General features: G+C 44.3%; 1 protein-coding gene across 1 annotated transcript in view; it reads left to right on the forward strand.

Moving 5' to 3' along the window:
- The window catches only part of LOC139407008 (transmembrane protein 242), a 407233-nt gene that overhangs the window by 190678 nt on the left and 189567 nt on the right, over nucleotides 1–26988 (forward strand). The gene's annotated exons all lie outside the window — the stretch shown is intronic.

Below are 26988 nucleotides of genomic sequence, written 5' to 3' on the forward strand. Positions count from 1 at the left end.
AAAAAAATATCCTCCACTGTAAAGACGGTTGAGTTGAAGTCATCAGACAAGGCTATTTGGAGAGTCACCACAAGCAATGTCTCTGAGTTCTTCATAGAGTCAGATTTAAACTTTCAAAAAAGAACACAAGTTAGAAATCTCGAGTCAGATCAAGTTCAAGCCAAAAAGAATGAAAGAGAACATATCCTTAAGGTAAAACAATTAAGGACATTTTGAAATACAATATGACACTGATGAAAAATGACATCAACCCCAGTGTTTCCTGAAACAGATAAAGCCTCAGACTGTTTACATCTTGCCCAGAGTTGTTTTTTTTCCTGAGAGACAGAGAGGTTACAGTGGCCCGAGGTTCACTGTGTTCCGCAGTAAACTAAAGCAGCACTACGCCTTTCCTGTCCTGGGCTCATTCATACTGAAGAGGGAGGAAAGGAGTGGAAAGGAAGAGGAGAGGAGGTGAGGAGGAGTAGAGGAGAGGAGAGGAGGACAGAGCCCTGACTTCACAAAGCAGGGTGAGAATACATCACACTGCTTACCCGAAAAACATTAACACCCCTTGACCCCTTCATTTAAACCCAACAGGAAGCACCAATGGGGAAACCTTGGATGCCGAAGCACCTAGTCAGACGGCAGAGAAAAGAGCAACCAGTCATTAAGCTAGAATGTTGAGGGGGACAGAAGAACGGCCAGCAGCGTGACAGGTTGTATTCGACACTCGCTGTGTGTGTAAAAAGAAGACGGACCCTTTCAGCCGGGGCGCCAGACTATGGGCCTGTGCAGTGGGCTGGGCGGAACCGTGGAACAGAGCACTTTGTGACACAGTTGTCGGTTTGCGCTGCAGACAAGTAAGCCGTGAATAGCTAAAGGTAGAGGCGGTGGTTGACACTTTTGTTGTGCCTCTCCGATAGGCCATCTGCTCCCTCGCTGGGGAAGCCCTGTCACTCTCGACCCTGGCATTCTTCAAGCACAATGAGCCCCCCCCCCCCCCCGTGCAGAACTCCAGGCCAGCCATACTGCAGTGGAAGGCATCAGGGCTGAAAATGAGAACGTGCTCCTGTGGATGGCTGAATGCTCTTGTTTGAAGTGGGGGGGGGGGGGGGGCGTGGAATGCCACCTACCCTTGACATACACAGTCACATCCTATTTATTCCATGACATCAGAGCGGTTCAAAACAAACAGTTCAAACCTTTCATTTCTACTTCAGTGAAGAACTTCATTGTCTTTCCTTTTGTTCACCAAATGCAGTACTACGAAACAAGTTCCCTCTGAATCCCCCTTTACTATCTTGCTCGCTCTCTTGTCCCAGCAAGAGTCTCTGCCTTTCTTTTCCTCCTCCTGACCCCTTTTTTGTTGCTGTGCTTACACGGGCCTGCTAAACACTGACTGCGTCCCAAATGGCAACTTATTCCCTATATAGTGCACTACATTTCACCAAGGGGCCTTGGTCAAAAGTAGTGCACTATATAGGGAATAGAGTGCCATTTGGGAAGCAACCACTGTATCAGCCAGGCCCCACATACTTCACACAACTTTCCATAAGGGGATAAAGGGCTGGCACAGAGAGAGAGAGAGAGAGAGAGAGAGAGAGAGAGAGAGAGAGAAAGAGAAAGAGAAAGAGAAAGAGAAAGAGAAAGAGAAAGAGAAAGAGAGAGAGAGAGAGAGAGAGAGAGAGAGAGAGAGAGAGAGAGAGAGAGAGAGAGAGAGAGAGAGAGCATCCTGACAGTGTTCTAAAACAGACCATAAAAAAAGGTACAGGCCCTTCTCTTCATCCACTTTATGTTTGTCACATGAATGTCGTTAGAGCACATCTGCTGCGGCCAAGAAATCCCAACTGAAAATCTACTGCTATGATCTAATATAGTAATAACACAACTGCCCAAGTTTATGACTACAGTACACATGAGTCATCGTACAATGGAATTGTTCATTGTAAACGGACACCTTCACAGCAAAATTCAAAATGATTAAATAAATTGACCGTTTTTTCAAACAGATCAAAACTGTAGGAGGCATGAATGTAGATGTTTTATTTAAAGAAAAAGAGGTTCAGTAGGTTCAAATCCCCACACTGTGTCAGCAGCAGCATGTGTAGCCTACTAAGGATGGAGCCAAAATCCAGTGCATCATTTCTCCTTCAGAGGCCGGATAGAGGAAACAGGAAGAACAGCTAGATCATAAAGAGAAGGAAGCAGAGACACCTCCTAACTCCCTCAGGACTGACACTGTGCTATGGTGGCAAGTGCGAACGCAAGAACATACCAACAACCCAATGCAACGCTATCTCTCTCTCTCTCTATATATATATGTACACATACTCTCTCTCTCTATATATATATATATATATACACTCTCTCTATATAGATATATATATATACACTCTATCTCTCTCTCTATATATATATATATATACACACTCTCTCTATATATAGATATATACACTCTCTCTCTATATATATATATATACACTCTCTCTATATATAGATATATACACTCTCTCTCTATATATATATATATCTATATATATATATATACACTCTCTCTATATATATACACTCTCTCTCTCTATATATATATATATATATACACTCTCTCTCTCTATATATATATATATATATATATATATATATATATATACACTCTCTATATATATATATATATATACACACTCTCTACATATATTCTCTCTCTCTCTCTCTCTCTCTCTCTCTCTCTCTCTCTCTCTCTCTCTCTCTCTCTCTCTCTCTCTCTCTCTCTCTCTCTCTCTCTCTCTCTCTCTCTCTCTCTCTCTCTCTCTCTCTCTCTCTCTCTCAGCGATTATGAGCATGTAGGAGGGCTGAGGCTGGTGGTTAATGGCAGCTGGCCACCTTAGAGCTGGAGCCGTGACTGGGCCTCTTGTTCGACGAAGCATACCATACAAACTCCCACGCCACACTCAGGAAGGAATGCAGAGGAGAGCAAGCACATGCAGGCAATAGTGCAGTCGCGCACACATACACAAGCAGACACTTGGAGGAGGATCAGGGAGTCAGAGGAAGTAAAATAGAGAGTGAAGAACGGGGGCCATTGTTGTTGTTTGGCTGTGATGGTTTAGATCAGGGGTGTCAAACTAATTTTGCCCCGGGGGCCGCATTCTGTCTTTAATGAGGTCCCGAGGGCCGTATTAAAAATTGTTTGTATTTCCTCGCTGTCAAAATGAATAGTCCTCTATCCATCGTTTTGGGAATTTCCGATGCGCCCTGACTGTCTAGCTTTCATTTAAGTGATTATTAGCGAGCTGGACACAGCCCAAAAACTGTATGAATATATTTGTCATTTTAAAGTATATTGAGGTTGTTGTCCTGCCATCCCCTTCCTCTCCCCTTGCCACCTGTGATTACTTATCTACAGTGGGGAGAACAAGTATTTGATACACTGCCGTAGAGGTCTGTAATTTTTATCATAGGTACACTTCAACTGTGAGAGACGGAATCTAAAACAAAAATCCAGAAAATCACATTGTATGATTTTTAAGTAATTCATTTGCATTTTATTGCATGACATAAGTCTTTGATCACCTACAAACCAGTAAGAATTCCAGCTCTCACATACCTGTTCGTTTTTCTTTAAGAAGCCATCCTGTTCTCCACTCATTACCTGTATTAACTGCACCTGTTTGAACTTGTTACCTGTATAGAAGACACCTGTCCACACACTCAATCAAACAGACTCCAACCTCTCCACAATAGCCAAGACCAGGAGGCTGTGTAAGGACATCAGGGATAAAATTGTAGACCTGCACAAGGCTGGGATGGTCTACAGGACAATAGGCAAGCAGCTTGGTGAGAAGGCAACAACTGTTGGTGCAATTATTAGAAAATTAAAGAAGTTCAAGATGACGGTCAATCACCCTCGGTCTGGGGCTCCATCCAAGATCTCACCTCGTGGGGCATCAATGATCATGTGGAAGGTGAGGGATCAGCCCAAAACTGCACGGCAGGACCTGGTCAATGACCTGAAGAGAGCTGGGACCACAGTCTCAAAGAAAACCATTAGTAACACATTACGCCGTCATGGATTAAAATCCTGCAGCGCACGCAAGGTCCCCCTGCTCAAGCCAGCGCATGTTCAGGCCCGTCTGAAGTTTGCCAATGACCATCTGGATGATCCAGAGGAGGAAAGGGAGAAGGTTGTGGTCTGATGAGACAAAAATAGAGCTTTTTGGTCTAAACTCCACTCGCCGTGTTTGGAGGAAGAAGGATGAGTACAACCCCAAGAACACCATCCCAACTGTGAAGCATGGAGGTGGAAACATCATTCTTTGGGGATGCTTTTCTGCAAAGGGGACAGGACAACTGCACCGTATTGAGGGGAGGATGGATGGGGCCACGTATCGCGAGATCTTGGCCAGCAACCTCCTTCCCTCAGTAAGAGCATTGAAGATGGGTCGTGGCCTAGCCAGTCTCCAGACCTGAACCCAATAGAAAATCTTTGGAGGGAGCTGAAAGTCCGTATTGCCCAGCGATAGCCCCGAAACCTGAAGGATCTGGAGAAGGTCTGTATGGAGGAGTGGGACAAAATTCCTGCTGCAGTGTGATCAAACCTGGTCAAGAACTACAGGAAACGTATGATCTCTGTAATTGCAAACAAAGGTCTCTGTACCAAATATTAAGTTCTGCTTTTCTGATGTATCAAATACTTATGTCATGCAATAAAATGCAAATTAATTACTTAAAAATCATACAATGTGATTTTCTGGATTTTTGATTCCGTCTCTCACAGTTGAAGTGTACCTATGATAGAAATTACAGACCTCTACATGCTTTGTAAGTAGGAAAACCTACAAAATCGGCAGTGTATCAAATACTTGTTCTCCCCACTGTATATATATATATATATATATATACACACACACACACACACCCGGTTGAAAGTTTTTGAACACCTACTCAGGTTTTTTTTTTGTGACTATTTTCTACATTGTAGAATAATAGTGAAGACATCAAAACTATGAAATAACACATATAGAATAATGTATTAACCCAACAAAGTGTTAAACAAATCGCCATCCCTTGTCTTGATTACAGCTTTGCACACTCTTGACATTCTCTCAACCAGCTTCGTGAGGTAGTCACCTGGAATGCATTTCAATTAACAGGTGTGCCTTGTTAAAAGTTAATTGATTGGTCTAGTGTGCTCTGGTCTGTCTTGATAAAACTGTTGATCTAGTGTGCTCTGATGTGTCTTGATAAAGCTGTTGGTCTAGTGTGCTCTGGTCTGTCTTGATAAAACTGTTGGTCTAGTGTGCTATGTTCTGTCTTGATTTGTCGACACATCAGAATTTGACTGCTCAGGCCAAATGTGGTCTGGTGTTTTTATTCATACTCATACAGGGCCAGATTCAGAGTTGAGATAAGCACGTGCAACTTAGATTTAGGCCTAAATTGTTCATTGATGTCATTGGGATTTAGAGACTTATTGGGCTCTATTTTCGTCTGGCGCTAAGGAGGAACAAGTGTCAAACGCACGCTAGTTTGCAATTTAGTCATGTAAAAATGAGTGGCAGTCTCCAGCCCTAACGCCATTTTTACCTGTCTAACATCAGCTCGCTTGCGCTGAGGAAAAAAAAATGAAAATTGAAAATTGACCATTTCATGTAGCGCCAATGGGATGTTTTAAGACACACCGATAATGGCATGGATTGGCATGGATTGGCATGGATTGGCATGGATTGGCATGGATTTTGAGAGTGGAAGCGCACCCTATCCAGCCATGACGTAGTGCCCATGGAACCAGCGATGTGCCTTTCCATATCTCATATTTCGAAACATAATTTTTTTGGGGGGTTTCCCCCCCATTTAGTCTAATTTGATTTAAAAAACAAGCACAACCTATCCTCTCCTTAATCAAGGCCGGTTTAAGCAGCATTGCATTGTCTTTTTAGCCTGCTCATTAGCCAGGTAGCCTATGAATGATCAGGTTTTAAATGGTCTACTGAGAGTGCTTTGAAGTATTTCAGGTTTTCCCCTTTTTTAAAAAAATGATTCACATAACTGCATTCCACTTGTTGAAGTAGGCTATCCATCCCCATTTTCAAAGAACGCGCCTTGTCTGATCACCAAAGACACACTTCCGGCTCCAAATGATCCCCTCCTCCTATAATGCCATATTAACAGTGGATTAAAAAAATGAGAAAATCTGCCTCGCACATAGGCAACGCTAGATTTGACAGGAGTCTAGTATTTTGTATAGGCATACGCATGTTACGCGTAATGAATAGGCCTGTGTGCACCCAGTGCCATGGAACGTGATAAGTCATTTATGATATTGCACTTCTGACCCCACCCTATTTAGAAATATTGTTGCTGGTTTTAAAAAAAAACAACAGTTTCCTTGTTTTCCATTTCATATGATTAGAAACCAAGCCCTCCATAGGCTACCCAAGGCCTAGGCCACTATAGCAAAGGCTGGTTCAACAGCAATGCATTGTGTATTTTTTATCATGGCCTTGCAAAGTAGTCTATTTTTCGTCAAAGTGCATTGAATTGAAAATATATCCATCCCAATCCCCAAAGTGTGCCTCTCGTCCAGTTACCAAAGACGCGCTCCTCCAAACTTATTTCACATTTTCAGTCCTATAATGCAGTATCAAATGTAGGCCTAGTATATATATCTTGCTTACTGAGAACCTGCCTCACACATACAATACAACTTAGTATTTTTATTTTACGAGAAGTGCGATGTGTAAAGACAAGTAGGTCAGGCTTATTGACGCCAATTACAATGTTGAAATTTTTTCACTCTTCTGTTGCTATGCCTATGATATTTAACAAACTGTATTGTGGTATAATCAACAATGGACCAGGAGGAGAATAGTCTGTGCCCGCCAGAAGAAATGACAACACAATAACCTACAGAACTTGAGAAAAACGCATGCAGTATTAAGCCATTGAACGCTTTGACTGGCCAGTGAGTGACCAAGCCCTCATCACACCTACAACTTGTTTATTCATCAAAACACAACCCTTTTGCGCAGCTGCCAGTTATTGTTCTCATAATTCTGGTTGGACATATAGCGCTACCGCCAGCGCATAGATTTACCATTGCGTTAGATTAGTTAAAATAGAGCCCATGGTTCACTAGTGTGCACTGCTTCTCTTATTCACGTATTCATCCTCTGTTCGCCAAACAGTGTTGCCCCATTGTCTGCTAACCAGACTATATTTGACCTGCTATTAAATGAAATGAGACAAACTCTTTAGCCACCTCCAGCCCATTTCCACCCTCTACCTCAATCGGTCAATTTCTAACTAAGTTAGCTGTCAATTAGAGTTGGACCTCATTGATCCATCACTGCAGCTGAGCATTCTGTTGTTAGCAAATATACCGGGGAGTGAGTTGAGGACACAGGCTGCTGTAACGTGTACGCTGGGAATCGGGAAGCAAGTGCAGGGAGTGAATAATTTAATAAACCAAACGAACATGGAACGAACAAGAGCCACGAATAGGGTACAAACGTGAAACAGAAACAATAACACCCGAGGAAAGAATCAAGGGGAGTGAAACATATATTATAGAGGTAATCAGGAAGGTGATCGAGTCCAGGGGAGTGCCATGTGGCGCAGGTGCGCCTAACGATGGTGTCGAGCACTGGAGGGGGGAGCGGGAGTAAACGTGACAGTATCACCCTATTCCCTATTTAGTGCACTCATTTTCACCAGGGCACATGGGCGTTTGGCCACTTCTATGTGGCGACTTCCTCTGGCACATTTGGGTTAGGTTAGTTGGTACACCGATGGATGACACCGATTCCAACCCTTTGTCATGCACACCTCTTTATATTGCGTCTGTATGTCCTATACTGTCAGTGGATTGTGTGTAGAACGTAGGTTTTTGCCTTGATGTGACATTTTGGCGCTGAACATTTCAGACTAGTGAGAAATACAGTGCGAAATGATCCTAAAAGCCATCTAGATGTAAATAACTAAATCTTCATACCCTTCATAGGGAGAGGGGTGTTATGGATGGTAGTTGTGATCGTGGGGGCAGGGCTCTTTCATCTCTCTCTCTCCACTGAGCACACACTCTTTTCTTGAAGCTCCATTGTCCAAGAAGTGAGAGAAAGAAAGTGAGAGAGAGGGGGCCAGAGAGGGCCACACAAAGCAGAGACGGCTGCCTGGCGCGGGCTCTTCTGTTCAGCCTCTAGTCCAGATGCCAGCATCAAGCCCCTTTGCCCTTCAAAACATCCATCAATAAAATTATAATAATACTACATGGTACTTTTCAAAGACCTAAAGTCGCTTTACAATTGGAAAAACTAGACAAAAAGCAGAAATCTAAACAAGGCCAGACTAACAGCAGGTCGAAACAGAAACACGAGTGAGCGAACAGGTGTTGTGGGTGTGTGTGTGAGAGAGTGAGTGAGTAAGTGAGTGAGTGAGTGAGTGAGTGAGTGAGTGTGTGTGTGTGTGGGGGGGGGGGGGGGGGGGGGGGGGGGGGGTTTAGGGGTAGGCCAAGGTGAAGAGGTGGGGCTTTAGGAGGGACTGAAAGATGGTGAAGGGCTCAGAGTCACGGATGGCTGGAGGGTGAGAGTTCCAGAGCCTAGGAGCAACCCTGGCGAAGGCCCTGTCGCCCGAAGTTCCGGAGCTTGGATCTGGGAACGACAAGGTGGCCCGCTGTGACAGAACGGAGTCAGAGCGTGTGGGTTGAAAGGGGAAAAGAAGGTCGGAAAGGTAAGCGGGGGCAAGGTGGTGAAGGGTTTTATAGGTCAGAAGGAGGATCTTGTAGTTAATGCCCAAGACTCACTATCGATCCAAGGAGATCCATAGGAACTACAGCTTAGTGAGGTTAAAGGCAACCCTCAGACATTCGACACTGTGTACACAATGCCAGTCTCACTGAGAGAGAGGTGTGCCACAGTGTTGCTGGTGACAGTGATGACGATGGCTTGTCAGTGTCTTTGAAAGGAGGAGCCATATGTTGGCAACTATACTTTCAAAAGATGCCCATGTAATTTAAATTAATGGACTGTCGCTGGCGATTGAGTCCATTTCAGGCAGTTTTGTGAATGTGCGAATAGCAATTGGAACAAAAACCTGCTAGGAACCACTTAAATGCCAGCAGCACCCTCAAGTTGTGCATTTCTACACTCTTAGAAAAAAAGTTGGTATTCAGATTAAAACCTAAAAGGGTTCTTTAGCTGTACCCAAAGCCATAGGATAGGAGTCCCCAACTAGATTCAGCCGCGGGACGATTTTTTTAGTGAGCGGATGGTCAGGGGGCGGAACATAACTAGAAATTATTTGTACTCTGCAAATTGACGCAAGAAGCATAAAGACATAATCATTTCAAACCTTGATTACACTTGATTGGTACACGAGCACATATGTCTGTCTATTTATGAGTGGAAATACTTCGGAATAGATTTCCTAAATAAAAATACATTTGAGCTGAGTTCCTAGTGATTTTACAGTCTTTTATGTAGAAAAATGAAAATCCCCCCCCAATTTAGTTTTTTATTCTTATTTTTTGGGAGGGGGCAATTAAAAGCGTCAGTAGAGTTATTTTATGCTATTCATTTCGACATTTATTCAGGTTTTCAACACCCGTAATAGCATGACCATGATAGTCTTTCGGTTACAATATGGTGGTGAAGGGCTATATTTGGCCCATTCATCTCTGGTCAGAGTCAGAGTGAGGCATGCTGGGTTTGCTCCAGCAATAGCTTAGCACCTGGGTCCTAATGCTAATGAGCAGGATGTGGTGGTTAAGGCTAAGTCCATGTAAACATAGGGATTCCACAGGCAAACCTGATGCATTCCCTCACACACACAAGAACGCACACACAAACAGACCGACACACACACACACACACACACACACACACACACACACACACACACACACACACACACACACACACAACCTAAGTACTTTGGGCTTTGAGTTGATTCAGTATTCATTTTCTCTGTGGAGCAACGACAGTGTTGCTGGTCAGTGAAGTCTTAAAGTCTTAAAGGAGTGCATTAGTATTGATCTGCTGTTTGGATGCCAAATGAGAGAACAAAAAGTGTTTTCTTTCCAGTGCAACCAACAGAAAACAAGGGGAAAAAAGGCCCATTTGTACAACTAAGTGGATTTATTGGCTTAAAGTTTAATACTATTTGTTCAGAAGGTCACTGGTAAATACCCACTTAGCCGTAGAGGAATGCCGTAGACTTTTACAGTAGACTTGGTAACGTGCCGTAAAGCAGCTGAACACAACTAAAAACCTCTGGACCACATCCCCCCTATTGTATGCTGGGTTTTATTTTCATAGTTCATAGTTTCTATTGTAGACGGTGCAGCCTTAGCGTGGCAGTATGGCTGCCAGAGTTCCACCGCCATGGAAATGATGGTGATCTGAGAGGGCAGTAGGGCCAAGCCCTGTTCTCCTTGTTTGATCAGCTATGCAAAAACATCTCTGACTCACACTGAAGACCAAGGCACGCAGAGTCGGATTGGCTTCCAGCCGGACACTCACTGTGCACACACAGCTTGGGAATTCTGCTGACCTGTCACTTATGAGAGGTGAGAGGTGAGGCCGGACAAATCCATTCTCTTGAGTCCTTCTCACGTGCACTGCAGTGCACACAATCCTACATGACCTAAAAACGCACACAAGCACACGCACACATCAAGGCACGCAGGCACACACTGACTATACTTTACATAGTACACACAACATACACACTCAGGACACACTCAGGACACAGTCACTTCCTTAGTCAGGGTAGGGCTATTTCCGCTCAGATGGTCACTCACCAATAACAGGGCTCCGTTCTTATTTGAATGTGACTCACAGGTCTCAGAAGGTCAAACATCCCGTCCACTTGTGTTCCTGTGATGTAGTACTGTAGGGTAAAACCTGGGAACAAAATCCAACTGAAGCGTTATCTGAATAGCCTACATGAGAGCTACCACAGACCCAGTACACACAGTGCACCTATTCCTGCTGACTGCTCTGAGGAATTCAGAAAAACATGTTCAAGATTTCAGAATTATCTTTCAGGTTCTGTACTGAAAATTGAAAAGTGCAGCAGCACTTCACCAAGTTGTCCTCTGACTTCAGGATCTTCTCTCATTTGAGGGGAACATGTAAACAAATCCTAAACCAACCCCTTCCCTGGTTTACATAAGAGGCCGCCCATTCAGGGAGTCACGGAGCTGAGCTCACCAGGAACCACAGCAGCTTAGTCACAATTCTCCACCCTGTTTCATAAGTGTGCGCGTGCACACTCCCCATCGTGGATTTAAAAGCATATGATTGCCGTAAACATTGGCCGGAGTGAGTTTCCACTATTGCTAGATACACGCGAGAAAGTGTGCAAGTGTAAAGTTTGGCAGAAGGGCGGAGAACCCGGGACTCAGGAGGGAAGTCAGGAGCGCCTCACTCACTCCTCTTTTACGCAACACAGGGAGAGGCTGCAGATCCAGCCGCACCGAATGGAAAACAATGAGGGCTGGAGCCAGAAACAGGCAGGACAAGCTGCCAAAAAATCAACTGAGAGAGAAACCACAGTGTGTGCTGCTGGAGAAGAAATGAGAAGAAGAAGAAGAAGAAGAAAGAGGGGGGAGTGGGAAAAACAGACACACAGGGGAAACATACACTCTGACTCACATACACTCGTTCATCCACTTCGACACAAAGTATTTATTTATTCATTTATTCAGGTGAATAAATTAATAAAAGAACCCTTTGCATTTATTGCATGGTTTATACCGAGCATTGAAACATTTAACTCTCACCACCCCAGTGGTGTTCAAATGCAAAAAAAGTCATAAATTATAGGTCAGGGAAGGTTCCCATGAATCCACTGTGGGAAGAGTGAGAGAGAGGAGGAGGAAAGGGAGGAGGGGGGTGTTCTATACACATTCAATCCATAATCTGGAGGGAATTAAACTCATGAGGCTACCCAGTATTTCCCCCCTCAGGCTAAACCTCTGTTCAATGAGAGAGCAATGTCTGGGAGCTCCAGCCTTACAGGGCCACTAACCCTAACCCTGTCTATGAAGCAGACAACACATAACACACCCCCACAGCTAGGCTAATCTAGGCTGTCCAAAATGGAACCCTATTCCCTATGTAGTTCGCCCCAGTCTGAGGTCCTGAGCGCTCTGGAGCAGATTTTCATCAAGGCTCTCTGTACTTTGCTCTTTTCATCTTTGCCTCCATCCTTACTAGTCTCCCAGTCCCTGCCGCTGAAAAACATCCCCTCAGCATGATGCTGCCACCACAATGCTTCACCGTAGGGATGGTGCCAGGTTTTCACCAGATGTGACACTTGGCATTCAGGCCAAAGAGTTCAATCTTGGTTTCATCGGACCAGAGAATCAGAAATGTTTGGGTACCCTTCCCCAGATCTGTGCCCCGACACAATCCTGTTCTCGGAGCTCTACGGACAATTCCTTTCGACCTCATGGCTTGGTTTCTGCTCTGATATGCACTGTCAACTGTGGGACCTTATATAGGCAGGTGTGTGCCTTTCCAAATCATGTCCAATCAATTGATTTTACCACAGGTGGACTCCAATCAAGTTGTAGAAGCATCTCAAGTATGATCATTGGAAACAGGATGCACTGGAGTTCAATTTGGAGCTACATAAGTATTCAGACCCTTTGCTATGAAGTTAAGGTATTTCAAGTTGTCTTTCTTTTTTCTTTTCTTTTTTTAAGAACCTGTTTTCACCTTGTCATTACGGGGTGTTGAGCAGATTGCTGAGGAAATGTTTTTATTTAATCAATTTTAGAATAAGGCGGTAAAGTAACAAAATGTGGAAAAAGTCAAGAGGTCTGAATACTGTCCTAAGGCACTGTATGTATAGTGCGTGTGCCTTCCAGAGGGGTTAGGTCTTGGGTTAAAAGTGGAAGTCCAATTTTAGGTGATTTTAAAGGGCAATTCCACCACTTTTCAAGCTCATTTCATTAATCCCCAGCACAATACTAGTGTGTACATGTTTGAAAACGGTGCGTTTGTCGAAAAAAAAATATAAAGTTAAAAAGTTCTACCCGATGACATCAAAAGTTCAAACATTTTAAAAACAGTGTTTTACAAACACTACGATACATGCGATGACGTGGGAGCAAGAAAATACTTCACCTCTGGCTGGAAAGTCGGCGCAGGTTTGGGAAAATCACCGTTTCCCTTACTTTTAACCCGACCCTGTGATGTCACAGAGAAGCATTGTTTAGGACCTTTCTTCTTATCTTTTTACCCACGGATCATAGAAACACGCCGTTGTCATATGTAAACATGGGTATGGTCCTGGAGATAATGAATATGACGTTGAAAAGTGGTGGAATTGCCCTCTAATCTTGATCTCAAGAGGCGAGGGGACTTATCTTGTGTGGGAACAGGGAGTAGAGGAGATTGCAGAGCATAACGTAGAACTAATAGATCAGTAATGAAATGCAGCTGTGGCCCAGTCAGGCCCATAAAGACATAAAAAACATAAAGCCTTATTATTGGACTCTCGTTAGTGCTGAGTGATTAACCGAAATGTTGGTTATTTCTCTTCATTTTTTTGTTGTTGTAATTGGCCAACATCAGTTCAATTATTTTCTGTGAGCTCAATGCGCACATTAGCAGTTTCTCTGGAGATAAATCAGATCAAGCCTGAACTGTGCGATGTAGTAGGGAGTTGTAGTTTCCAACAGGCCAATATTGCACATAGTCTAGCGCAGAAAATGTGGTTATTAGCTACAATGACCATAATACATTGCGTGCCTACTTGTCCGGTGTGTGTTTCTTTTACGCCTGCTACATAAAAGAGACAGAAGACAGCAGTTGCTTCGCAAGCATCTCTTCCTGAAAACATGATCTAAGTGATTGATAGTTTGTATTCAGCAGTTATAAAAGTATGCAGTCATAAAAGTAAGTAGTGATTTTGTCGGACAGCATTGGCAGCAGCTCTATAGAGATGGGATGATGACTTTGATTAAATAATAAAATCATCAAATAAAACCAATGTAATATACACAACAACTGAAATATTTTATAAAAGTAAAGTAATGCGAATAAATGATCGTTATTAAGTGATCAGCAGTAAATTGACAGTCACTGCTGTCATGGGACTTTTATTACTTGTTATATTCTGTGTTGTTACAGCACTCCACCCATTCCACCTTGGGTTGTGCCATGGCGGAGATCTTTGTGGGCTACGCTCAGCCGTGTCTCAGGATGGAAGTTGGTGGTCGAAGATATCCCGCTAGTGGTGTGGGGGCTGTGCTTTGGCAAAGTGGGTGGGGTTATATCCTGCCTGTTTGGCCCTGTCCGGGGGCATCATCAGATGGGGCCACAGTGTCTCCTGACCACTCCTGTCTCAGCCTCCAGTATTTATGCTGCAGTAGTTTGTGTTGGGGGCTAGGGTTAGTCTGTTACATCTGGAGTATTTCTCAAATCAAATCAAATTTTATTTGTCACATACACATGGTTAGCAGATGTTAATGCGAGTGTAGAGAAATGCTTTTGCTTCTAGTTCCGACCATGCAGTAATATCTAACAAGTAATCTAACCTATCAATTTCACAACAACTACCTTATACACACACACAAGTGTAAAGGAATGAATAAGAATATGTACGTAAAAATATATGAACGTGTGATGGCCGAACGGCAAGATGTAGTAGATGGTATTGAGTACAGTATATTCATTTGGGATGAGAAATGTAAACATTATATAAAGTGGCATTGTTTAAAGTGGCTAGTGATACATTTATTACATACATTCTCCATTATTAAAGTGGCTAGAGTTGAGTCAGTATGTTGGCAGCGGCCTCTCAATGTTGGCGATGGCTGTTTAACAGTCTGATGGCCTTGAGATAGCTGTTTTTCAGTCTCTCGGTCCCTGCTTTGATGCACCTGTACTGACCTCGCCTTCTGGACGATAGCGGTGTGAACAGGCAGTGGCTCGGGTGGTTGTTGTCCTTGATGTTCTTTTTGGCCTTCCTGTGACATCGGGTGGTGTAGGTGTCCTGGAGGGCAGGTTGTTTGCCCCCGGTGATGCGTTGTGCAGACCTCACTACCCTCTGGAGAGCCTTACGGTTGTGGGTGGAGCAGTTGCTGTATCAGGCGGTGATACAGCCTGACAGGATGTTTCGATTGTGCATCTGTAAAAGTTTGTGAGTGTTTTTGGTGACAAGCCGAATTTCTTCAACCTCCTGATGTAGAAGAGGCGCTGCTGCACTTTCTTCACCACACTGTCTGTGTGGGTGGACCATTTCAGTTTGTCCGTGATGTGTACGCAGAGGAACTTAAAACTTCCCACCTTCTCCACTGCTGCCCCGTATGTGGATAGGGGGGTGCTCCCTCTGCTGTTTCCTGAAGTCCACGATCATCTCCTTTGTTTTGTTGACATTAAGTGTGAGGTTATTTTCCTGACACCACACTCCGAGGGCCCTCACCTCCTCCCTGTAGGCCGTCTCGTCGTTGTTGGTAATCAAGCCTACCACTGTAGTGTCGTCTGCAAACCTGATGATTGAGTTGAAGGCGTGCATGGCCACACAGTCATGGGTGAACAGGGAGTACAGGAGAGGGCTGAGAATGCACCCTTGTGGGGCCCCAGTGTTGAGGATCAGCGGGGTGGAGATGTTGTTACCTACCCTCACCACCTGGGGGCGTGAAGTCCAGGACCCAGTTACACAGGGCGGGGTCGAGACCCAGGGTCTCGAGCTTGATGATGAGTTGGAGGGTACTATGGCATTAAATCCTGAGCTGTAGTCGATAAACAGCATTATTACATAGGTATTCCTCTTGTCCAGATGGGTTCGGGAAGTGTGCAGTGTGATTGCGTCGTCTGTGGACCTATTGGGGCGTTAGGCAAATTGGAGTGGGTCTAGGGTGTCAGGTAGGGTGGAGGTGATATGGTCCTTGACTAGTCTCTCAAAGCACTTCATGATTACGGAAGTGAGTGCTACGGGGCGGTAGTCATTTAGCTCAGTTACCTTAGCTTTCTTGGGAACAGGAACAAGGGTGTCCCTCTTGAAGCATGTGGGAACAGCAGACTGGGATAAGGATTGATTGAATATGTCTGTAAACACACCAGTCAGCTGGTCTGCGCATGCTCTGAAGACGCGACCGAGGATGCCGTCTGGGCCTGCAGCATTGCGAGGGTTAACACGTTTAAATGTTTTACTCACGTTGGCTGCATTGAAGGAGAGCTATCAGGTTTTGGTAGCGGGCCGTGTCAGTGGCACTGTATTGTCTTCAAAGCGAGCAAAGAAGTTGTTTAGTTTGTCTGGGAGCAAGACATTGTGGTCCGAGACAGGGCTGGTTTTTCTTTTGTAGTCCGTGATTGACTGTAGACCCTGCCACATACCTCTCGTGTCTGAGCCATTGAATTGCGACTTTACTTTGTCTCTATACTGACGCTTAGCTTGTTTGATTGCCTTGCAGAGGGCATAGCTACACTGTTTGTATTCGGTCATGTTTCTGGCCACTTTGCCCTGATTAAAAGCAGTGGTTCGCGGTTTCAGTTTTGCACATTGCTGCCATCAATCCACGGTTTCTGGTTGGGGAATGTTTTAATAGATTCTGTGGGTACAACATCACCGATGCACTTGCTAATAAACTCGCTCACCAAATCAGCGTATTTGTAAGGGTTTTCCTGTGGTGAAGGAGAGGCGGATCAAAATGCAGCGTGGTGGTTATTCATGTTTTTAATAAAGACAACTATACATGAACAGACTAAACAAAACAAGAAAAGTGAAAACCTAAACAGTCCTATCTGGTGCAAACACAGAGACAGGAACAATCACCCACAAACACACAGTGAAACCCAGGCTACCTAAGTATGATTCTCAATCAGAGACAACTAATGACACCTGCCTCTGATTGAGAATCATACTAGGCCGAAACATAGAAATACCCAAAACCTAGAAAAACAAACATAGACTGCCCACCCAAGTCACGCCCTGACCATACTAAATAAATACAAAACAAAGGAAATAAAGGTCAGAACGTGACAGTATTCATCAATGTTGTTGTTCGATGCTATGCGGAACATATCCCAGTCCACGTGATCGAAGCAATCTTGAAGTGTGGAATCAGATTGGTCAGACCAGTTTGAACAGACCTGAGCACGGGTGCTTTCTGTTTTAGTTTCTGTCTATAGGCTGGGAGCAACAAAATGGAGTCGTGGTCAGCTTTTCCCGAAAGGTGGGCGTGGGAGGGCTTTATATACGTAGCGGAAGTTAGAATAACAATGATCCAGGGTTTTGCCAGCCCGGGTCGCACAATTGATATGCTGATAACATTTAGGGAGCCTTATTTTCAGATTAGCCTTGTTAAAATCCCCAGCTAGAATAAATGCAGCCTCAGGATATGTGGTTTCCAGTTAATAAAGAGTCAAATGAAGTTCCTTCAGGGCCGTTGATGTGTCTGCTTTGGGGGGAATATACACGACTGTGATTATGATCGAAGACAATTCTCTTGGTAGATAATGAGGTCGGTATTTGACTGTAAGGAATTCTAGGTCAGGTGAACAAAAGGACTTGAGTTCCTGTATGCTGTTATGATCACACCACGTCTCGTTAATCATAAAGCATACACCCCCGCCCTTCTTCTTACTAGAGAGATGCCTGTTTCTGTCGGCGCGATGCGTGAAGAAACCAGGTGGCTGTACCGACTCCGATAGCGGGTCTCGAGTGAGCCATGTTTCCGTGAAACAAAGAACGTTACAGTCTCTGATGTCTCTCTGAATTTAAGTATGCTCACTCTTTCTCTCTTTCTTTCTCTCTCTCTCAGAGGACCTGAGCCCTAGAACATTTGAACATCTTGGCCATGTTCTGTTATAATCTCCACCCGGCACAGCCAGAAGAGGACTGGCCACCCCTCAGAGCCTGGTTCCTCTCTAGGTTTCTTCCTAGGTTTTGGCCTTTCTAGGGAGTTTTTCCTAGCCACCGTGCTTCTACACCTGCATTGCTTGCAGTTTGGGGTTTTAGGCTGGGTTTCTGTACAGCACTTTGAGATATCAGCTGATGTAAGAAGGGCTATATAAATACATTTGATTTGGTAATGCATGGTGCATTTAATGTTACATTTTTTTCAGCAAAATCTGTTATAATTTGTTTTAGAATCAAACCGAACCAACCTCAAAATGCCTAACAGAGTAGCTAGGGGCTGTCCTCTGTCCCTCACTTCTGCACAACAACAACTTGAATGCACGAAGCAGTGTAAGCCAGCAATCTAGGCTACCTTTGAGTATGAATGGAGGTTGGGGTTATATTTTGAAAAGCACTTTAAAAAAAAAAAGTGCTCTTGTATTCTGAAACTCGGCAGCATTAAACGATAGGAGAGGATGGCACGCTTCCCTGAGAAGAGGGAGCTCTCCTAATACACACTGAGGAATAGAAGAATTAACATGTTTGCTAGGGTCAGTCAACTTGAAACTAATTTCGGGGAGATGGAAACAAACCTCTTTGGCCCATCTGTGGTCTGGTCTGGGCAAGCAGCTGCCGTGTTAAGAGGGGGTTACAGCGCTGCAGCTGGACGAGATTCAATTCTGTTCTGATGCCACACATGCATGCGCACAAAGAGAGAGCATTGGGTTTGCAATGGACGCCCATTATCCCGTATGGGAGATTGATAAGGTCACATTTGCCGCCAATCCACTCTCTCCCCCATTCAGGTCTCCAGCGAAGCCAGTGTGCCCAGTGGTGGAGACCATGGAGAGAGAGGACGACCTAAACTACAGCTGTGGGCCACAAAGGAACCCACATTATCATGAGTTATATGTTGGTGATTTCCTCTTTCCTGGGAATAATGTATATATGTGTGAGGGAACTGTGTATATCAACGAGACAGAGGGCTGGCCTGGCAATCCATGTCTATGTTTTGGAAATGCAGATTATCTAAGCATGCTTTAGGCATACTGTAGACTTTTTGTCTCATAGTTGAGCGAGAGTGCATATTATGAACTACACTGAGTGTACAAAACATTAGGAACACCTGCTCTTTCCATGACATAGACTGTCCAGGGGAATTCAGGTGAAAGCTATGATCCTTTATTCACGTCACTTGTTAAATCCACTTCAATCAGTGTAGATGAACGGGAGGAGACAAAATATTTAAGTGCCTTTGAACGGTGTATGGTAGTAGGTGCCAGCCGCACAGGTTTGAGTGTGTCAAGAACTGCAACGCTGCTGTTTTTTTTTACGCTCAACAGTTTCCGGTGTGTATCAAGAATAGTCCACCACCCAAAGGACATCCAGCCAACTTGACACAACTGTGGGAAGCATTGGAGTCAACATGGGCCAACATCACTTTCGACACCTTGTAGAGTCCATGCCCTGATTAATTGAGGCTGTTTTGAGGGCGAAAGGGGGCGCAACTCAATATTAAGGTGTTCTTAATGTTTTGTACGCTTTTTTAGCATGTAAATCTTGGTGGGTGAAATAAATATGTACGCGTACCAGCAATGCCACTACACAACACAACACTAAACAATACAAAAATTGCAATGTAATTGTGAAAAACCGTGCCCACAAACTGTTAGGGCCTACATAAAGCTGTCCCAACAGCAGAGTCCCAACAGCAGTCCCAACCCCTTACCACTGCAATACCTGGCTATCAGCTGAGCCTTGTCTGGCAGCAAAACAGTTCATTCAGCTTCATTTACTGGCTTTTTAAAAAACATAGCTGATATGGCTGACTTGTTTAAACAAATGTGCTAAGTGTCAGTATAGAGACAAAGTAGAGTCGCAATTCAACGGCTCAGACACAAGAGGTATGTGGCAGGGTCTACAGTCAATCACGGATTACAAAAAGAAAACCAGCCCCCCTGTTGCGGACCAGGATGTCTTGCTCCCAGACAGACTAAATAACTTCTTTGCTTGCTTTGAGGACATTACAGTGCCACTGACACGGCCCGCTACCAAAACCTGCAGACTCTCCTTCACTGCAGCTGACGTGAGTAAAACATTTAAACGTGTTAACCCTCGCAAGGCTGCAGGCCCAGACAGCATCCCCAGTCGAGTCCTCAGAGCATGCGCAGATTAGCTGGCTGGTGTGTTTACGGACATATTCAATCAATCCTTATCCCAGTCTGCTGTCCCTTCATGCTTCAAGAGGGCCATCATTGCTCCTGTTCCCAAGAAAGCTAAGGTAAGTGAGCTAAACGACTACCGCCCCGTAGCACTCACTTCCGTCATCATGAAGTGATGTGAGAGACTAGTCAAGGACCATATCACCTCCACCTTACCTGACACCCTAGACCCACTCCAATTTGCTTACCGCCCTAACAGGTCCACAGACGACGCAATCGCAACCACACTGCACACTGCCCTAACCCATCTGGACAAGAGGAATACCTATGTGAGAATGCTGTTCATCGACTACAGCTCAGCATTTAACACCATAGTACCCTCCAAACTTGTCATCAAGCTCGAGACCCTGGGTCTCGACCCCGCCCTGTGCAACTGGGTACTGGACTTCCCGACGGGCCGCCCCCAGGTGGTGAGAGTAGGTAAGAACATCTCCACCCCGCTGATCCTCAACACTGGGGCTCCACAAGGGTGCGTTCTGAGCCCTCTCCTGTACTCCCTGTTCACCCATGACTGCGTGGCCATGCACACCTCCAACTCAATCATCAAGTTTGCGGACGACACTACAGTGGTAGGCTTGATTACCAACAACGATGAGACGGCCTACAGGGAGGAGGTGAGGGCCCTCGGAGTGTGGTGTCAGGAAAATAACCTCACACTCAACGTCAACAAAACAAAGGAGATGATCGTGGACTTCAGGAAACAGCAGAGGGAGCACCCCCCTATCCACATCGACGGGACAGTAGTGGAGAGGGTTTTAAGTTCCTCGGCTTACACATCACGGACAAACTGAATTGGTCCACCCACACAGACAGCGTGGTGAAGAAGGCACAGCGGCGCCTCTTCATCCTCAGGAGGCTGAAGAAATTTGGCTTGTCACCAAAAGCACTCACAAACTTCTACAGATGCACATTCGAGAGCATCCTGTCGGGCTGTATCACCGCCTGGTACGGCAACTGCTCCGCCCACAACCGCAAGGCTCTCCAGAGGGTAGTGAGGTCTGCACAACGCATCACCGGGGGCAAACTACCTGCCCTCCAGGACACCTACAACACCCGATGTCACAGGAAGGCCATAAAGATCATCAAGGATAACAACCACCCGAGCCACTGCCTGTTCACCCCGCTATCATCCAGAAGGCGAGGTCAGTACAGGTGCATCAAAGCAGGGACCGAGAGACTGAAAAAACAGCTTCTATCTCAAGGCCAGCAGACTGTTAAACAGCCATCACTAACATTGAGTGGCTGCTGCCAACATACTGACTCAACTCCAGCCACTTGAATAATGGAAAATTTATGTAAAAGGTGTATCACTAGCCACTTTAAACAATGCCACTTAATATAATGTTTACATACCCTACATTACTCATCTCATATGTATATACTGTAATCGATACCATCTACTGCATCTTGCCTATGCCGTTCTGTAGCACCACTCATTCATATACACAACATACAGTTAGTATTACTTTCTTAGCTACAGTATACATATCTCCCTGGCATATTACATCATTTATGCAGCAGCATACAATACATGGTTGTGTAGTGCTCACTTCCTTCCAAACAACTCATTGTTGAATTTGCGATTTCCAACTGTTGTGTAATGTTTATGTACAATGGCCGATGAGCAGCAATATGTTTTATCTATAATTTCACTTCATTATTTATCTTCATATGACAGGGATGGAAAGGATTTGCCAGTACATTGTCAACTTGATTCATGATGATGACTGCTAGCTAAGATTTTGAAAGTATGATGTTGACATGATCAGTCCAATCAAAGCTACTGTAGATATAATGTGATTTGACGTCATTTCATCTGTGGCCAATGACCTTGAGCCTTCTTGGATGGGCACACTGTAACTCTATGGCAGCACCCAAAGGGCTTGACTTTTCGAAGTCTACCCTTAGGCTTCGCGGTGAGGTAGTGTCCCCATGAGTGACAGAACACTGAGCCAATCACAGCACAACGCTCTGTATTTTCTGCTGGCTTGCCCCATCACCACAGAAAGCACTGAGCTAGGCTGCATTTTGGAGCTGCCTTACTCAAGAAAGCAAGAGGCCATATTTGTATGCGGCTTCATTAACTCAATGATATAAAACATTTTTTTTTACATTATTTGCAAACTGATATGTGACACGTATTAATGCCAAAATAACATGTAAAACAGGCTTGCCTGAAAACGTAATAAATGAAGGATACAAAGTATATTGAAAGCAGCCCACTCTGCAAAAACTGGTTGAATCAACGTTGTTTCATGTCATTTCAACCCATAAACTCCATGTGATGACTTTGAATCAACGTGGAAAACTGATTGGATTTCCAAAAAGTCATCCATGTTAGGGCATTTCCTCATTTTTCATCCACCGTTTAACATACAGTCAATCCAATGACATGGTGAACTTGATTGTTGATTTCCCGATGAATTCACCTTAGTGAAATCAAAACTAGACATTGAATTGACACTTGTGCCCAGTGGGAGGTGCTTCCACACAGGTGTGCTTCCTGAGTTAATCAAGCAATTAATATCCCATCATGCTTAGGGTCATGCATAAAAATGCCCAGTTGCCAATTATTGTGGCTACCGTGGCTAGAAGAAGAGATCAGTGACTTTGAAAGCGGGGTCTCAAAGGAGCATAGGGGGTTTGAAGGGTGTGTGTGTGTGTGTGTGTGTGTGTGTGTGTGTGTGTGTGTGTGTGTGTGTGTGTGTGTGTGTGTGTGTGTGTGTGTGTGTGTGTGTGTGTGTGTGTGTGTGTGTGTGTCTCAGTCACCAGATCTCAACCCAATGGAACACTTATGGGAGATTCTGGAGCGGCGACTGAAACAGCGTTTTCCACCACCGTCAACAAAACAGCAAATTATGGAATTTCTTGTGGATGAATGGTCCCGCCAATAAAGACCTTTTATGTTGGTGTTTCCTTTATTTTGGAAGTTACCTGTAGCTTGAAGCACTTCACTATAAGCAGCCATAGTAACAGAATCTTAGATTGGCTGTTGCATGTTAAAAGGATGATATGTCGAAGTGAGAGCGCAATTACATATGACTAATTCATATTAGGCTCCTTTAAAGTCGGGCTCTTTGTTGCTGTCAGAGATTCCCCACTAGGCTAATGCCAGCCTCTGAAATGACTTCAAACACTGAAACACTCCATTCAGCTGTATTCACAGCAACCCGCTTTTCCACAACAAAGAGAGGAGAGTGTTTGGCCAATAACAGTATTTGCGTTGTTTTATGTGGATGAAGGTGTGCTCTCCGACAGTACCCTTCCCTTCCTCTCTATGTTGACTTTCAGCATCATATTCTCTATGACGCTCAATGGGTTCTTTGGTTCCAAGAATGTGGGCTTTTTCACCTACCTAGAGCCAGACGCCTCTGGCATAGCCAGCACAACTGAGCAACACTCCACTTTAGTCTCAATTTATATCAACGTTGGTTATCAACATTGGGTAGAACCTCTTGAATTGTCCATGATGTTAACAACAAGACAATGAATAGCCTCTGTTCTTCTATAAAGATGACTCCCCAAGAGAAATTATAGATTTAAATGATCGTTGCTGTCTGATTTTGACCTTAATATAACAATCTAATATGTATTATTCATTCCAATGTCCGACCTATTTGAGGTCAACAATTAACTCTTTATTTTTAAGAAAACGTGAATCCAATCATGTTTATTGGCCAGGGGCATTTTAATAGTATAATAGTTCTGCCAGCCATAATTGAGTTTTACATGAGTGAAATAAGACGGTATCAGGGCTGCTCTCGTGGCTTATAACGCCCCATGTATAACGGGTCTCCACTGTGGGATTACAAGGACTCTTCATGCTCGGTACACCCAGTCTTATTGTTGTGCGCAAGAGGATTTAGCGAAAACAACAAAAACCCAGGACAGCTAAGCCTATATCGCATTCTTCCATCGCAAAAAAGTGCCGGCTTGCAAGACAAAATATGGGTTAATTGGGTAGAAAATCCACCGCACATTCCACACGCCAGCAGTTCAGATAGCTGAACACAGAGGACCCTTCTTCTTCCACCAGACCCACAAAGACATCAAGGCACTTTACCACTAGATCTGGGCTGGATGAGGTTACTGGGCTACGTGCCTGTGATGACTACCACTGGAAAAATGTACCCAGTACCCAGGGACTTCACCTGTTGGTGGATCTTACTGTCTTTATATGTTTATGTACCACAAAAAAAGTAATCTCTGAGAAGGAGCTCTTAGGAATTCTCACATAGGAGAACTTCAAGAACATATATGGTGCATTAGGAAAGTATTCAGACACCTTTACTTTTTCCACATTTTGTTACGTTACAGCCTTATTCGAAAATTGATTAAATAGATTTTTTCCCCTCATTAATCTACACCCAATACCCCATAATGACGAAGCAGCAAAAACAGGTTTAAAAAAATATATATTACATTCATATAAAGACCCTTTACTCAGTACTTTGTTGAAGTACCTTTGGCAGCCATTACAGCCTAGAGTCTTCTTGGGTATGTCGCTACAAGTTTGGCACACCTGTATTTGGTGAGTTTCTCCCATTCTTCTCTGCAGATCCTATCCAGCTCTGTCAGGTTGGATGGGGAGCGTTGTTGCACAGCTGTTTTCAGGTCTCTCCAGAGATGTTTGATCAGGTTCAAGTCTGGGCGCTGGCTGACCATTGGGTTCTTTGTCACCTCCCTGACCAAGGCCCTTCTCCGCCGATTGCTCAGTTCGGCCGAGCGGCCAGGAAGAGTCTTGGTGGTTCAAAACTTCTTCCATTTAAGAATGATGGAAGCAATGCTGCAGAAATGTTTTGGTACCCTTCCCCAGATCTGTGCCTCGGACAATTCCTTCGATCTCATGGCTTAGTTTTTACTCTGACATGCACTGTCAACGGTGGGACCTTATGTAGACAGGTGTGTGCCTTCCCAAATCATGTCCAATCAATTGAATTTACCACAGGTGGACTCCACTCAAGTTGTAGAAACATCATGAAGGATGATCAATGGAAGCAGGGTGCACCTGAGCTAAATTTCAAGTCTCATAGCAAAAGTTCTGAATACTTATGTAAATAAGGTATTTCTGTTTTTATTTTTTTTTATTTTTTTTCGCTTTGTCATTATGGGGTATTTTGTATAAAAAAGGGAAGGGGTCTGTATACTTTCCGAATGCACTGTAAAAGATTTGGTCACAGACTGAAAATGTTGTTGCTATGATCATCTACTACACTCTTAGAAAAAAGGGTTCGGTTGTTCGGAACCCCAAAAGGTTTCCCCTGGAACCAAAAAGGGTTCTTCAAAGGATTCTTCTATCCGGACAGCTGAATAACCCTTTCTAGGTACTAGATAGCATGTTTTTTTTTCGAGTCCCCGATATACTCGCCTTTTTTTCAGCAGTGTTCGTTCTAGATGTTCCATTGCCATACTGACTGGCAACGTTCTTATCCCTTTGCTTGCTTGCTCGCTAGCCAACTACGGCTAATTTACAGTCACGTCAAAAAGTGCAGCCAGAATAAAAGTAGCAGCATTTGCATAAGCTGTTTTCTAGTTAAGATTCATTTGGATACATCCATAACAATAAGCTTAAGATGCGAGACTTTGCCTGGCAGAAAAAAATGTGCTCTCTTGTCAGGACACTGTTCAGACAAAAGAAAGACAATCCGTGACATTCATTTGAGCTGATTTTAATAAATTAAACCATACATTATCTTTGTTATCCACCACAGCTAACATAGCTATCGCTACTTTTTGTGTCACATTTATCTGTACATTCCCCTGGATTGTGCATTGGTTGAAATATCTGTCGGAATCTGTGCTACTACTTCTGCTGCCTTGCTTCAGCCTTTTGGGTGTTGATGGTGCTGCAGTGTTCTCTTTGTTTTTGGCCAGGATGTTGCTCCAGTGTTTTCTGTCTGTCAGTGACGGATGTCAGTAGCTATAGAGCGAACCTTCGCACCGATGCCCACTCACTGACATGATCTCCCTCTCTTCTAAACCAGCATTGGCCAGTTTCTGGACTGTTGTGGTCCTGATGCTGTGATTTGTGTATGTAGTTGTTCCCGCTGCTATGCATATCTTGGGTAGAAGTGCTGCCAGATAGTTCACGCCCATCGGCTCTGACGTGTACCAGATCGAGTCCCCGATATACTCGCCTCTCCTTGGGTGGAGATAAAATGCAAGGTCATTCTCTGGGTATTTCAATAGATATTTCTCCAGTGATGCCACCGGGCATAGTGGGTTCCCCTGCTGCTCGAACATGAATCCCCTCTTGGACTCCCTGCCCATCTCCATTGGGTCCAGATGATTCTTTGTGGCCTTGTTATATGCGAGAGTGGCGTATCTGAGAGAGCAAATGCGTTGTTATAATATCGTTTTCCAGTAGCCTAATTACGAGTGCAACTTAGAAATAACAGAAACAGGCTATGAACAACATAACAGACGAGAACGGTCCAAGGTTTTACGAGGAATGAGTTGGGCTTTAGTTGTCTGTTCCCCTCTTTTTCCTCTTCGACCCAGATGTAACTGGAGGTCGAAGCACACTTTCTGGACCAGACCCCTTGGTGTACTGGGATTCAGAGCCTGGGAGTTTTGGAGCTGGGCCATGTCCTTATTGGTGATGGGAGGGTGGCTGTTGGTGATATATTTTCCTTGCCTTCTTAGCTGTTTGATGTTGCCCGGAAATACATGATTTGAAGTGGTAAATTCAGTGTCCTTCAGAAGGCACCAGCTGCGAACGATGGGTGGGTTATTTAGAAACCGGTTGAGCCCACTATGGAGTGCCAGGTAGCTAGTTATGCTGTACTGCTCCCCCTTCCAATTTCGTACATTTCCATAAAACTGTTAAACTCTTCCTTAGTGACAGTTTTGAAGTCAACAACTTTTCTAGCCAGCCCTCGAAGCAACCCACAGCCCAGTTTGTTTTCTTAACTGTGTTTTTTTTCGTTGCAGC

This window comes from Oncorhynchus clarkii, chromosome 4 (assembly GCF_045791955.1).
Source record: "Oncorhynchus clarkii lewisi isolate Uvic-CL-2024 chromosome 4, UVic_Ocla_1.0, whole genome shotgun sequence".
NCBI classification, from domain to species: domain Eukaryota; kingdom Metazoa; phylum Chordata; class Actinopteri; order Salmoniformes; family Salmonidae; genus Oncorhynchus; species Oncorhynchus clarkii.